Here is a 15,874-nt window from a genome sequence, read left to right as displayed (position 1 = left end):
CAGGACTTCATGAGGGTAGGGTCGACGACGAACCAGCACGGGACTGCAAACACAAGGAGATTATAAAGGGAGCAAATGAGGAGGGTAATGAGGTAAACACAGGTGGGGAAATTTAACCAATAATTAGGAAACAAGGTGGGTGGGGTCAAGACAATTGACATGAGCACATGGCACATAGAACCAAACAAGACAAGCCATGTGCTCACACAAAACAAAAACACAAGCACATGGCCAGCAAAACAAATCACTAGCCATGTGCAAGACAGGACACGAACACGCAGCTAACGAGGAGACTCATAAGCTGCATGTTCACAAAACATGACAAACATGAAAGCACAGATCAAAACAAAACAAGAAAAAGCACGCGGCCGAAACCGAACCGCGTGCCGAACAAAACGCACACACACAGAGACAGAGGACAGAGGAGCGCACGACCCGAGCAAACTCGAAATCGCACGCTCCCCAGCAAGAACAAACCTGGAGCGTGAGTGTCCGAACCCCGACACGAAACCAGAACAGAGTCTGAACAAGACAGGAGTGCCGGGATCCGAACACCACGCCCCAACATGAAACAGAGCACGCAGACAAGAGAGCGCGCAGCTCGAGCACACTCGAAGCCACGCGCTCACCAAAAAACAAGACAAGAAGGGAGTGTCAGGGCTCCGTCACAAAACCATGAATAAACTAGACCGAAGTGACAGAACCCTGACACTACCCCTCCCCAAAGGGACGCCGCCTGGCGTCCCTAAGGAGGACATCAAAAACAAGACAGAAACATGACAAAAGACAAGACTAGTACAAACCTGAGAACACAAGACAGACAGGGGTCAACACACAGAGACAAGGAAGGGTGGGAGGGGGGGAAGCCAAGTCAGTGCCAGAAACTAAGCCCAGGAAGTCTTTAGGATGGTCCAGGGTGGGACGGGAGGGTTGAGCCAGGGAGGCTCCAACAGTTCTGGAGTCCTGGCTGAGGGCCAGGGTGGAGCTGGAGGGACGGACCAGTGGGGCTCCAGCCTTTCAGGAGTCCTGGCTGCGGGCCAGGGTGGAGCAGGAGGGACGGACCAGGCGGGCTCCAGCAGTCCAGGAGTCCTGGCTGAGGGCCAGGGTGGAGCTGGAGGGACAGACCAGACGGGCTCCAGCAGTCCAGGAGTTCTGGCTGAGGGCCAGGGTGGAGCTGGAGGGACGGACCAGGCGGGCTCCAGCAGTCCAGGAGTCCTGGGTGAGGGCCAGGGAGGAGCTGGAGGGACGGACCAGACGGGCTCCAGCAGTCCAGGAGTCCTGGCTGGGGACCAGGGTGGAGCTGGAGGGACGGACCAGGCGGGCTCTTGCGCCTCTGGAACCCCGGCAGGAGGCCAGAGCAGGACCAGCAACTTGGCAGCCGACAAGGCCATCAGAGAAAGGAGCTTGGGCGGCGCTGGCAGGCCAAGGAGGTTGAGCGGAGCCGGCAGGGCAAGGAGCTTGAGTCTGGGCAGAGACTGCAGGGAAAGGAGCTTGGGCGGCGCCGGCAGGGCAAGGAGCTCGGGCGGCGCTGGCATCAGGGCAAGCCGCTCGGGTGGGGCCGGCAGGGCAAGAAGTTCTGGTGGGGCCGGCAGGGCAAGAAGCTTGGGCGGGGCCGGCAGGGCAAGGGGCTTGAGTCTGGGCAGAGACTGCAGGGCAAGGAGCTTGGGCGGCGCCGGCAGGGCAAGGAGCTCGGGTGGCGCCGGCATCAGGGCAAGCCGCTCGGGTGGGGCCGGCAGGGCAAGCAGCTTGGGCGGGGCCGGCAGGGCAAGCAGCTTGGGCGGGGCCGGCAGGGCAAGCAGCTTGGGTGGGGCCGGCAGGGCAAGGAGCTTGGGTGACTCAGAGATGGCCTCCTGGCCAGCAGAGGGCTCTGGAACGGCCTCCAGGCCTTGAAGGGTGGAAGAAGCCTTCCTCCTGTTCCTCCTCCTCCTCCTCCGTCTCTGAGAGTGGGGAACTGCTGCATCGCCGTCGGGCGATGCTGGGGGCTCTGCAGCTTCATCAGCCGCCGCTGGGGGCGCTGCAGCTCCGTCGGTCGCCCCTGGGGACGCTGCAGCTTCATCAGCCGCCACTGGGGAAGCTGCAGCTTCGTTGACCACCACCTGAGGTACACCAGCCTCCTTAGCTTGGGAACGGGCCAGGAACTCCACCCATTCCCAAAAAGTCAGGTGGTCCAGCCCCCTCATCCTCCACCAGTTGAGGGGCTCGTCAAGGGCACTGTTGAAAAGATCCTTGAGGGCCGGATCATTGAACCCCAACCCCTCTGCAGCACCACTGAACTCCAGGGCGAACCTCCTGACATCAGTGCCCTGTTGACGGAGGGAGCTCAGGGCCTTGAACTGGAGGATGCGTTGGTAGAGGGGGCTGGAGAGAGTGGAGGGTGGTGGATGGCGCAAGCCCTTCCTCCGCTGAGTCCTCATCTGGCTGGTTCGTTCTGTCAAGGTTGGGTGCAGGGAGAGAGCGAGGACTCAAATGCAGGAGGAAAATCGGGCTTTATTAATTAAAAAATAAAATAAACAAACAAACAAAAACTACCCCGTAGGGGAAAACACACTGGCAAGACAAGGCAAGGCAAGGCAGGACAGGACAGGACTTCATGAGGGTAGGGTCGACGACGAACCAGCACGGGACTGCAAACACAAGGAGATTATAAAGGGAGCAAATGAGGAGGGTAATGAGGTAAACACAGGTGGGGAAATTTAACCAATAATTAGGAAACAAGGTGGGTGGGGTCAAGACAATTGACATGAGCACATGGCACATAGAACCAAACAAGACAAGCCATGTGCTCACACAAAACAAAAACACAAGCACATGGCCAGCAAAACAAATCACTAGCCATGTGCAAGACAGGACACGAACACGCAGCTAACGAGGAGACTCATAAGCTGCATGTTCACAAAACATGACAAACATGAAAGCACAGATCAAAACAAAACAAGAAAAAGCACGCGGCCGAAACCGAACCGCGTGCCGAACAAAACGCACACACACAGAGACAGAGGACAGAGGAGCGCACGACCCGAGCAAACTCGAAATCGCACGCTCCCCAGCAAGAACAAACCTGGAGCGTGAGTGTCCGAACCCCGACACGAAACCAGAACAGAGTCTGAACAAGACAGGAGTGCCGGGATCCGAACACCACGCCCCAACATGAAACAGAGCACGCAGACAAGAGAGCGCGCAGCTCGAGCACACTCGAAGCCACGCGCTCACCAAAAAACAAGACAAGAAGGGAGTGTCAGGGCTCCGTCACAAAACCATGAATAAACTAGACCGAAGTGACAGAACCCTGACAATTTGTTGCTTGAATCCTGGCAAAAAAGATGTTAAAAGATTCATCTTACTGAAGGCCAGTTGTCTGACATATAAACTTGCCTGCACCATAAATGACTATCTCATGCTTCAATGATTTTCTGACTAAGATTTTAGTAATCTGCCAGCAGAAATTGGATATAGGGCACCAATATCTTTATATCTTACTAAGGGCAAAGAGATGTTCTTGTGTTGGGTAACTTTCTTACTCAAATGAGATGAACAATGGATTTTGATTATCTGCTGTATACTTATCATGGACATTATAATGTATGACCTGACAGCTCCATCCAGAAGTAAGTGAGGTTTAAATTATATATATATACACACACACACACACACACACACACAAACATACATACATACATACACACACACACACATATATATATATATATATATATATATATATATATATATATATATTCTATGAAATGTCAGTCTGAAACAATGTATGTGAATCTCCAGGCACAACCTACATGACTACATCCACCAGATGGCAGCAAATTCTATAAGAAACAGTTGATGCAAAAATATATTTTTAAATTCAAGTAGGCTATACAACATAACAGACACACAACTAAATACAAACCAAGTGGTATATACACTTCTCATGCAAATTTCACAAGAGCATTTCACAAAAAAAAGAAAAAAAAGACATGCAAATGTACAGGACACTTCCTAGCTCTCAAACTTAGTTGAACATGTTCATGAAGTACGCCTATGGTTACTCTGCTAGGACACTGGTGCACACTTCAGGTTTCATTTAGAAGGAAGTTAACATGGAAATGTTAACGCTCTCAAATTTTTTTTTTTTTTTTTTTTTTTTTGTGTAATCGCGATTAACCGCATACCAAATAAACGTTTTTCTTTGCATAGTGTGTGTGTTCTTTGTTTATTTATTATGTATATATAAATACATACAGCCTACTGTACTTTGAAAATGTATTTACATGTCTATATTTATATTCATATAATATATACATAGTATTTTTTGAAAAGTTTCTCAATTCCAAGAACGCAAAGAATGGACTTGTGTTCTCGTGGAGACCGGTCTTGCCAAACTTCCTTGGAAGAACGAACTTGGAAGGACGCGAGGACACAGAACGCGTCTTTGTGAGAATTGAGATGCAATGCGTTCTTGCTGAACTGACTGCATAGTCTCAGCATAGGCAGCGGCCAATGAACAATAAATAACATAACATTACAAAATGTCAACTTATTAAAACATTTCATACTATTATAGATATTATACTTTCATATAATTGTATTGTGTTTTATTTTACAGCGTTATATATTTAACTGTTAAGACTCATTTTAATATGCCAATAAAAATGCAGACTTTCTCAGGGTCTTATAACTTTATTAAAATTAGAGCTGTCAAAGTTAACGCGTTAACGCATGCGATTAATCTAAAAATTATAACGCTTTAATATTTTTTTAACGCAAATTAATCATTTGATAAGGTTTGACCCCAACTTTTTGCCGTCATCGCAGCATGGAAGGAAATCATTGCCTGCGTCCCAATGTGCACACTATCCATCCTAAATTCTATGTGATCTTAGTAATTTTCAATACTATTTTGGGCAGACAGGGTGAATAGTATGCACATTGGGACGCAGGGATTGTGTGATTATGAGGCGCCGGGCTAGACGAAAGTGAAGCAAACGCGGAGAGAGAGAGAGAGAGAAAGAGAGAGAGAGAGAGAGAGAGTACACTGGCCGCCGCAGCGTCTTCTGGGATTTCTAAAGGTTCGATTATCTCAAGTCTGCACTTGATGCATCCTCAATTTCAAGAACACATCCGGGCACTTTCATGCGTCCTCTGTACTTGCGTTCTTGAGAATTGGAACTGAACTTCGACGGTTAATGATGATATAGAACAAGGACGCAAGATCACTGAAGGCATATTGCGAAACAGCCATTGTCAGTCCTCTGTCGTGTGTGTCTTGTGTTCCCGCCTCATGTGTCCTTATTTGGTTTGTTTCCTGTCCTTGTTTAATGTGATTATTAGTTTATTCTGTTCCAGCTGTGTTTGTGTAATTAGCCTGTGTATTTAAGTTCCTGCCTGTTCAGTTTCGTGTCGTCTGATCATTAACATGACTTCCAGTAATATGTTGTGCTATGACATGGATTTTGTTTTTTCTCTTACCTCTGTGGTCATGAACGCAGGCAAAGTGAGGAGCGTCTCGCTGCAGCCTGCGGTGGACATCCAACCCCGCCCACATCCAAGCGTGACGTCACAAGCCACGCCTGTGTCCAAATACGTCACATACCTATTATTTTGCACCAGGAAAAAGCATCGATAAGAAGATAAGCCTAATTGTTTGCAAACCGAAGCAAAATAAGTTTGCTGTGTTGGTAAGTAAAAAAAAAAAAAAAACATCTTTTGTCTTAAAACGTTGACAACTTGAATGTTTGTGTGCATATGTAAACAACAGTTCAGCATGCTTATGTGTTTTGAACTGTACACAGGCACGTTATTACTTAGATATCACTAACATATATATATATATATATATATGTATGCGTGTTTGTTTGTTTGTGTGGGTGCGTGTTTGTGTGTGCGCGTGTGTGTGTGTGTGTGTTATCCAGCAAGAAGTGAAATGATGTAGTTCCTCAACCAAGATACTGTGGAAGGGCACTGTGATCAGTGTCATTAAAATATCACGTGTGTGGGGAGAGATGAATACATATGTGAGAGGGATAGAGTGTGTATATGAGTAGGTAAGAGTGTTATTTAGCTATTATAAAAAAAGGGTTATTAAAAAAATTGCACATTCAGTTAGTTCATTTTATGTCACAAAAAAAACAGTGCACTATATATTTATTAGTGCACTGATTCTTACAACATATAATGAATGTTGAGTTAATGTGCAATTTTTTTATAACACTCATCTCACCCACTCACAGATATGTACTTACCACCCTACACACACACACACACACACACAAACACTCACATACAGATGATATTTTTAATGATATACACTGATCACAGTAACTTGGTTGAGCAACCATCATTTCACTATGAATTGCAGGATAACTGTGTTTGTGACATATTATCTTTGTATTATTCTATATGAATGGAAAGATCACATAATGATTGTCAATCTTTGTCATGTTTTACAGCATTCTACACATTTTTGTTCCTAGCCTGATGCAGAGCAGTTCTGCCGGGATGAGGTGTTCCTGCTGCAGTTTCACCAGTAAAGAAAGGTCTGGAGGAATGGTGGGAGCATTTCTCTAGATACTGTAGTGATTGATTTTTGTGGTTTAAAATCATAAATATTCTTGTATGCAAAATGATGAGGTAAATACTATTTAGTATGACAAATATTTAGTGGACCAACACACATGTATTCTGTATTTTTAACAGGAGTGCCAAGAGGACATAAAGTGGAAGTTTTTAAGAGACATTGGCCCAGTGTTGTGCTGGATACAGAGTCACCGTGAGTTATTCTGTGGGGAGGTGAAAGGGCCTGCTTTACTCCAGATGTATGGTAAAAATCAACAAAATGCCATCAAAGACTATCTGGGGTCGAATCAGGTGAAGCAAGAGATGTCTTTTTATTCATCTCTCAGGACCTGCAGTGGGACATTCACATTCACACTCTCCAAGAACTGTACTTATCCAGAGTGAGCAAAAGGGCTGGTAAAATCACTCTGGACCCCTCACATCCAGCACACTCCCCCTTTGAACTGTTACGGTCTGGTCGATGCTACAGAGCTCTGAGCACCAGAACGACCAGACACAGGAACAGTTTCTTCCCTCAGGCCATATCTACCTCACAAACAGTTAAATGTTCTCCCCACTGTGCAATAAAACATGTGCAATACCAAATTACCCATACTTATATTTATTATACATATGTTTTTGATTTAATATATCATACATCTATCCACATTCCCTTGCATAATTTGTATATAGCACATCTGTACAATACAATATTCTGATTGTTTGAGTATCTGGAGGAGCTGGACACATTCATATCAAATTGTGTTGCTGAACAAGGCTTGAAAGTCCATGCCTTGTTTCTGTGAATAATCTAACAAGACAAGGAATCTCTCTGTGTAGTTTATGTATGTATGTGTACTGCATTTCAAGAACTGTTTATCTGATCATTCAGCTGCTCATTTATAATAGTTTAAACATATCTCTTATAGAACATATTTTTTGTAAAAAAATGTATTTAGTTATTTTTGTAAAATAATAAATATAAAAATACCTAATGAATCAAGGGATGTCGGTTTATTCATCTTTAAATATGTGGAGGACCTGGACACACTTCATATGAAGTTTTGTTGATGAACAAGGCCTGAATGTCAATGTCATGTTACTTGTTATAATGTATCAAAGCAAGCAATCTCTGTTCAGCAAATGTATGTGTCTCCTACTGCATACTGTATGGAGAACTGTCAATCCTTTCATTCAAATGTTAACACTTGATGATAAGTGGAACAACACAACTTTATAAAATTAAATGACGATTATAAATTATAACAATGTGTTGTGACTTTTACAATAACGTCTTTATAAAATTAAACGACAATTATCAATTATAACTATGTGTTGTGACTTTTACAATAACGTCTTTATAAAATTAAATGACAATTATAAATTATAACAATGTGTTGTGACTTTTACAATAACAAAATCTAATTATCCCTTTTAAATTTTATAAATCTAAAAGGTGTCTTAGGTAGTTTAAAATCGATAGTAATAAATTAGACTTTATCTCATTACAATAAGGTTGAATAAGGTAAGGTGTAGAGGTTTTTTATTACAATTAGCCTAATTTAATCAACCTTAATCATTTAATCAAATTTAAGTGTTTTACAGGCTCTTGTGATGAGAAATCAGCTCTGTACATTAGACATATTAAATATATTACATTTAAGTTGTGCCATTTTAGCCTAGACATCCTTTAAATAAATAAGAAAACGTGTATTAATAAAACGAAAGGCAACATTATTTTATTTAGATCCCAGAAACGGCTGTAAATTGCTTGGACAAAACGTTACTTCCGGGTTTCCCGGGGAATAACAAGAGGTGACGTATATTATAGGGCGTGGTTTCTGACGTAACGTTTTGACGTGGGCGTGACTGTATTGGTATGGGCGTGGCTTGTGACGTCACACTTGGATGTGGGCGGGGTTGGATGTCCACCGCAGGATGCAGCGAGCCCTACTTGGGCAAAGTAGCTTTATTTCCAGTGGTAACCAAAGGAACGCTAAATTGAGGCCATAAGCGCCATCTGCTGTCATAGAGTGAATTTGCATGTTCTTAAAGTCCATTTGCTGTTTTTCTTTTGCACAGGTGTCTTATGTAGCACAATTTCACACATCTGAAGTCAGACCATTCTATTTTTGCCTTAAATCTTGAAATCATGTTTTTTTTATAGTTATATAAGGTTAAAATACACATCTTTCCTGTAATATATTCTACTAAACTGTGATTCCAATTTGTTGTTCTCATATCGCTATATAATATCGATATCACCAAGACTTGTAATAGCACTTGCACGTTGTTGCTCTTTTGTTGGTTTTGATTACTTCTAATGTCCTCATTTGTAAGTCGTTTTAGCGTCTGATAAATGACTAAAAAATAATAATAATATATATACGACTACTATATTGATTAGCTACTTTTCTAAATTTCTATTGTTTTCAACTGTTAATAATTTAAGTCAGTAAGGCTTAACCTATAGTACTCTTCACTGATTACTGTCAGACAAAGCCTTCATCACATGAATTACAATTACGGAGCTCTCACTCTCATGCAGTGTGTTTGTTTCATTCACACTCGAAGCTGGAGTGCGCTCTCGCGCAGAAAGTGCAAGACAGACTCATATAGAAGTAACAATTTATGACTTACCAGGAAACCCCTAATATGGGCAAAAGGTCCAGCTATTGCTGTATGATCTGAATAAAAGGCATAAACTTTTGGAAATGCTAACACATTAAACACATTGGGACAATAAATGGTTTATTTGTGTTTTTCAAATCATCTCCAGGTAATAAAAGTATTTGAACAATGCAGTGCTAATTGACAGCATTTATTACAGTCTAGAAACTATTTGTCACAGACCTGCCAGGCTCTGCCACCAGCCAATCACTGCGCACACCCTCACCTGAGTTCTGATCACGAACACCTGCACCTCATCATGTCCCTCATCACGTCACCCCTATAAAGACACACACCGCCAAACACTAGACGTCCGGTCTCGTTAATCCGAAGAGGACTGCTAGCGCTACCCCAAGCCTAGTTCTACTACCTTTCTGACAAACTTACCTGATAACCCTCTTACCTCTTGTGTGTATGCTCCTAGGATCCCTCGTCTGTCTGCTCCAGGAAGTCTGCTCCTCGACAGCGGTGTGTGTCTCCTCTGTTCTGTCCTCCAGCCCTGTGTCACCTGCAAGACAAGACCCAAGTCAATATCCAGCGACTTCACCAAAGATTCCAAGTCCGATACTCACCACTACTGCTTCTCTGCTGGTTCAATAAACTTACCCATTACCATCGGTCTGTAACAGAAGACCGGACCATCACCGACGACCAGCAGCTTGAGCACCACCGATCCAGTCCAGGAACTCGTCGAGATCATGAGACGAGCACTCACCCCGGCACCATCACCTACCGGTATCTCTTCCTCGACGCCGATTTCCAGTCCCATGGCCTGACCAGCGCCCTACTCAGGATCGGCGGAGGATTGCAACCGTTGGTTTTTGCTCCAATGCTCTCTCACATTCGAGATGCAATCCCAGCAGTTCCCTAACAAAAGTTCCAAGATAGCTTACATCATCTCACTTCTCCAGGGGAAGGCCCTACAGTGGGCTGGGACCATTTGGCAGCAGGGTGGTCCGGTTACTCAGTCATCCCAAAATTTGATCCACCATTTTCGAGAAGTATTTGGTAAATCAGCCCTAGACACCTCCATTTGTGATCAGTTGTATCAGTTACATCAAAATTTGCTGCCTATTAAAGAATACGCCTTACAGTTCCGCACCCTTGCCGCTACTAGCGGTTGGAACGAGCGAGCCCTCCTAACCACCTACCGCCCATGCAACTCGACCACTCCCGTTTATCAAACCAGGAAAGAGCTAGACGGTTTTCCCTCGGTCTATGTCTCTACTGTGGAGAAAGGGGACACCTCCGCACCTCATGTCCAGTGCGACCTCCACGCATTATGGTGAGTCCCATCTGCCCCGACGTGCCTAATCCTAAGCCACTGACCATCGAAGTGCTTCTTACTGGCCCTAAATTCTCTGTTGCAGCCCTCGCACTCCTCGATTCCGGCTCCCCCGGTAACTTCATCTCGGGCACCCTCTGTCGCCAACTCGGACTCCCAACCACCATCACGCAGAGGCGTTACCAGATCCAGTCAGTAACCGGCTCCCCCATAAGCCGCAGGTGCGTAGACCGATACTCTGGTCCAGTGCGTCTTAGGATTGGTCTGCTTCACGAAGAGGAAATTAAATTGTTGGTTCTGGAGGGTTCAACAGTCGACATCATCCTGGGTCGTCCCTGGTTCATTCTTCACGAACCCAACATCTCCTGGCAGTCTGGTGAGGTACTCAAGTGGGGAGAACAGTGTTTCCATGGATGTTTCCCCACGATTCCACGACCCAAGTCACCACCCTCCGTCTTCCTGAACCTCAACGCCACTTCCATAGAAAGCCCACCAGAGAAACTCTCCATGGACATTCCAGCCTGCTACAACCAGTTCCAGGACGTGTTCTACCCCCGGAAAGCCTCCCAGCTGCCTCCTCACCAGTCATGGGACTGCGCAATCGACCTCCTACCGGGTGAGCCAGTGCCCCGTGGCAAAATTGATCCTCTCTCCATCCCCGAGCAGAAGGCCATGGAGGAGTACATTGAGGAGGCTCTCAAGCAAGGCTATATTCGCCCCTCAACGTCCCCTGCCTCATCCAGCTTCTTCTTTGTGGCCAAGAAAGATGGCGAACTTAGGCCCTGTATTGATTATAGAGCTCTCAATAATATCACAGTCAAGTTTAGATATCCTCTTCCCCTCGTCCCTACGGCGTTAGAACATCTACGCGGAGCAACTGTGTTTACCAAGTTGGACCTCCGCAGCGCCTATAACCTCATCCGGATACGTGAGGGGGACGAATGGAAGACCGCTTTTGTGACCCCTACTGGTCACTACGAGTACCTCGTTATGCCCTATGGGCTTGTCAACGCCCCCTCCATATTCCAGGATTTTATGCATGAGGTACTCCGGGAGTTTCTACACCGGTTTGTGTTGGTCTATATCGACAATATTCTCATATACTCCCAGAGTATGGCAGAACATCAACGCCACGTTGCGGAGGTCCTGCAACGCCTGAGGGAGTACCAACTCTATCTTAAGGCAGAAAAGTGCTCCTTCCATCTTCCCTCAGTGCAGTTCCTTGGGTACAACATCAGCAGCAGTGGTATCCAAATGGATGAGGGGAAGGTGAAGGCAATCAGAGAATGGCCCACTCCTGACACCATCAAGGGGCTCCAACGTTTCCTGGGGTTTGCCAATTTCTACCGTCGCTTTATCCAGAACTACAGTACAATCACTAGCCCCCTGACTAACCTACTCCGAGATAAGACCAAGGTCCTACGCTGGACACCAGTGGCCACTCAGGATTTTCTACTGTTGAAGGAAGCTTTAATAATAATAATAATAATTCATTACATTTATATAGCGCTTTTCTGCTTTTCTAAGCACTCAAAGCGCTCTACATTGTGAGGGGTGGTGTCTCCTCGTCCACCACCAGTGTGCAGCATCCACCTGGATGATGCGACGGCAGCCATAGTGCGCCAGAACGCCCACCATACACCAACTTACTGGTGGAGAGGAGACAGAGTGATGAAGCCAATCAGTGTAAAGGGATGATTAGGAGGCCATGATGGTCAGAGGCCAATGGGAAATTTGGCCAGGATGCCGAGGTCACCCAAGCACCCATCCTAGTTCACCCCGACCCCAGGAAACCATTCATCGTCGAGGTCGATGCGTCCACGTCTGGAGTCGGAGCCATTCTCTCCCAACGGCAGGGGACTCCAGCCAAGCTCCATCCATGCGCCTTCTTCTCCCGTAAAATCAGCCCGGCGGAGAGGAACTACGACATCGGTAACAGGGAGCTTCTTGCGATCAAGCTAGCCCTGGAGGAGTGGAGGCATTGGTTGGAGGGTGCCCAACATCCATTCACAGTTCTAACTGACCACAAAAACTTACAGTATCTCCGGGAAGCCAAGAGACTAAACCCACGCCAGGCCCGTTGGGCACTTTTCTTCACTCGTTTCAACTTCACAATCTCCTACCGACCAGGCTTCAGAAACCTCAAGGCTGATGCCCTCTCCCGTCTCTTTGATTCCCAAGAGGAAAGCTCCAAGGAACCAGAACCTGTAATCCCTGACCGATTGTTCGTCAATCCCATCCAGTGGCAACCGGATCCAACCACCTCCTCCAATGTCTCCACTGATACCCCGCCGGGCTGTCCCCCAGGACTGCAATACATTCCCAGGTCCCAAGGTTCACAGCTCATTCCCTCCGTCCATTCCTCTCTTGGCACTGGCCACCCTGGGACCAACAACACCCTCTCGCTGCTGAAGGATTGCTTCTGGTGGCCTAACATGGCAGAGGAGGTTCGGAGGTTCGTCCGCGGGTGCGCGGACTGCGCTAGGTCCAAGAATCCCCGACGTCTACCAGCAGGCAAGCTCCTACCTCTGCCCGTTCCCAACCGCCCCTGGTCACACTTAGGAGTAGACTTTGTCACAGATCTGCCCCCCTCGAATGGAAATACTTGCATCTTCGTGATCGTAGACCGCTTCCCCAAGGCTTGCCGCCTCCTTCCCCTCAAGGGTCTGCCCACCGCCATGGAGGCGGCAGAATTAATGTTCAACCACGTCTTCCGGTACTTCGGCATCCCCGAAGACATAGTCTCTGACAGAGGTCCTCAGTTCATTTCGAGGGTTTTGAGGGCCTTCTTTAGACTCCTAGGTGTGGCCATTAATCTATCCTCGGGTTACCATCCTCAGACGAACGGGCAGACGGAAAGAAAGATTCAGGAGGTAACCCGCTTTCTCCGAACCTTATGCCATGATCACCAGGACTCCTGGAACCAGTTTATTGGCTGGGCCGAGTATGCCCAGAATTCCCTACGCCAACCGGCCACCGGCATTACTCCTTTTCAGTGCATACTCGGTTACCAGCCACCCATGTTCCCCTGGTCGGGTGAACCGTCGGACTTACCATCTGTGGATCACTGGTTCCGGGAGAGCGAGAGGGTCTGGGACGCCGCTCACTTCCATCTTCAGCGAGCAGTACGTAGATGCAAGATGACAGCCGACCTTCGTAGATCCAAAGCTCCCGAATACCAACCCGGTCAGAAGGTCTGGCTGTCAACAAAGGACATCCGGATGCGTCTACCCTGCAAGAAACTGAGTCCCAGATTTGTTGGTCCCTTCCCCATAGTAAGACAGATCAACCCCGTCACTTATCAGCTCCAACTCCCCTCACAATACCGGATCCACCCGACTTTCCATGTTTCCCTGCTCAAGCCTTACCACCCTTCTGTTTCTCCTCCCACAGAGCCTGGCCCCACGGAGGATCCCCCGCTCCCGTTGATCCTAGAGGATGGTACCATCTACCAGGTGAAGGAGATCTTGGACTCCCGACGCCGAGGCGGCAGACTTAATACCTCGTGGACTGGGAGGGGTATGGTCCAGAGGAGAGGTCTTGGGTGCCTCGGGACGACATCCTTGACCCGACCCTTCTCACTGATTTCCATTCTAACCATCCAGAGCGACCTGCACCTAGAGGAAGAGGCAGGTCGCCGCAGCGTCGGGGTCCTCGGCCCTCGGGAGCGGGCCATGGAGGGGGGGGGTAATGTCACAGACCTGCCAGGCTCTGCCACCAGCCAATCACTGCGCACACCCTCACCTGAGTTCTGATCACGAACACCTGCACCTCATCATGTCCCTCATCACGTCACCCCTATAAAGACACACACCGCCAAACACTAGACGTCCGGTCTCGTTAATCCGAAGAGGACTGCTAGCGCTACCCCAAGCCTAGTTCTACTACCTTTCTGACAAACTTACCTGATAACCCTCTTACCTCTTGTGTGTATGCTCCTAGGATCCCTCGTCTGTCTGCTCCAGGAAAACCCTCCAGTCTGCTCCTCGACAGCGGTGTGTGTCTCCTCTGTTCTGTCCTCCAGCCCCGTGTCACCTGCAAGACAAGATCCCAAGTCAATATCCAGCGACTTCACCAAAGATTCCAAGTCCGATACTCACCACTACTGCTTCTCTGCTGGTTCAATAAACTTACCCATTACCATCTGTCTGTCTCCGGGCCTCTTCTGTAACACTATTCTGCCTTATGTAATAAAAATAAAAATGTTTGTAGTATCTAAACTACAAGTGGTGGCCTAATGGTTAGCGAGTCGGACTCGTAACCCAAAGATCGAGAGTTCGAGTCTCATGTCCGGCAGGGATTACAGGTGGGGGGGAGTGAATGTACAGTGCTCTCTTCCACCTTCAATACAATTACTGAGGGTTCAAGGCACTGAACCCCCAACTGCTCCCTAGATGCCGCAGCATAAATGGCTGCCCACTGCTCTGGGTGTGTGTTCACTGCTGTGTGTGTGCACTTAGAATGGGTTAAATGCAGAGCATAAATTCCGAGTATGGGTAACCATACTTCGCCACATGTCACATCACTCGAACTCATTATTATTGGTTGATGTCCAGCAGTGTGTCTGATTTCTTAGCCAATAAAAAGCAAGAAATAACAGAAAAAAATAAAGTTTCCTATCTATCTATCTATCTATCTATAGTCCGTGGCAACTGAGCATATAAATGCGTATAAATAGACCTGGGACAGGCTATATAAAAACAATATATTTTTCACAAACCTTGAATTATGTAACTCAATGGGAACTGGCCGCAGGGAGCTTAAATATAATATAATAGCCAATAATATAGTATAATACATTATAAAGTCTGTGGCAGCTGTCAAAAACAGTGGAAGCTGCCACAGATTCCGCGGCTGCTGTTTATGAATAAAGCTTATGAATAAAGCTCCTGCTGGCCAGTTCCCATTGACTTTAGTTACATCAAGGTAATTTGTACTGTGAAAAAAAAAAAAAAATTATATAATTATATATATATATATATATAAGTAGGCTACAGACAGTGGTCATGGAAAAAAGTCAATAATTTATTTGGTGTAGTTTCTACAGTAAAACAGTACATTAAGTAACTGGTTCGGCAGCTAATAGGCCTAATACAAAGCACTGCAGCCAGAAAGAGCGGCATCTGAGTGCAAATTACCACATAGGCTTTTTTTTAATAGGCTTTTTTTTTATGTAGTTTTTACAGTTCAAACATTACCTTAAACTACTTAACTGGTAGCTGACACAAATTGTGTAAAGTCCGTGGCAGCTGCGAATATAAAGTTAAATAAATATAAATAGTTCTCTATATAAAAACAACGTATTTTTCACAGTACAAACATTACCTCAAACTAACTCAACGGGAACTGGCCAGCTGGAGCTTAAATATATTA

The sequence above is a fragment of the Barbus barbus genome (assembly GCF_936440315.1).
Source record: "Barbus barbus genome assembly, chromosome: 10".
Lineage (NCBI taxonomy): Eukaryota > Metazoa > Chordata > Actinopteri > Cypriniformes > Cyprinidae > Barbus > Barbus barbus.
This window is presented reverse-complemented; position numbering follows the sequence as displayed.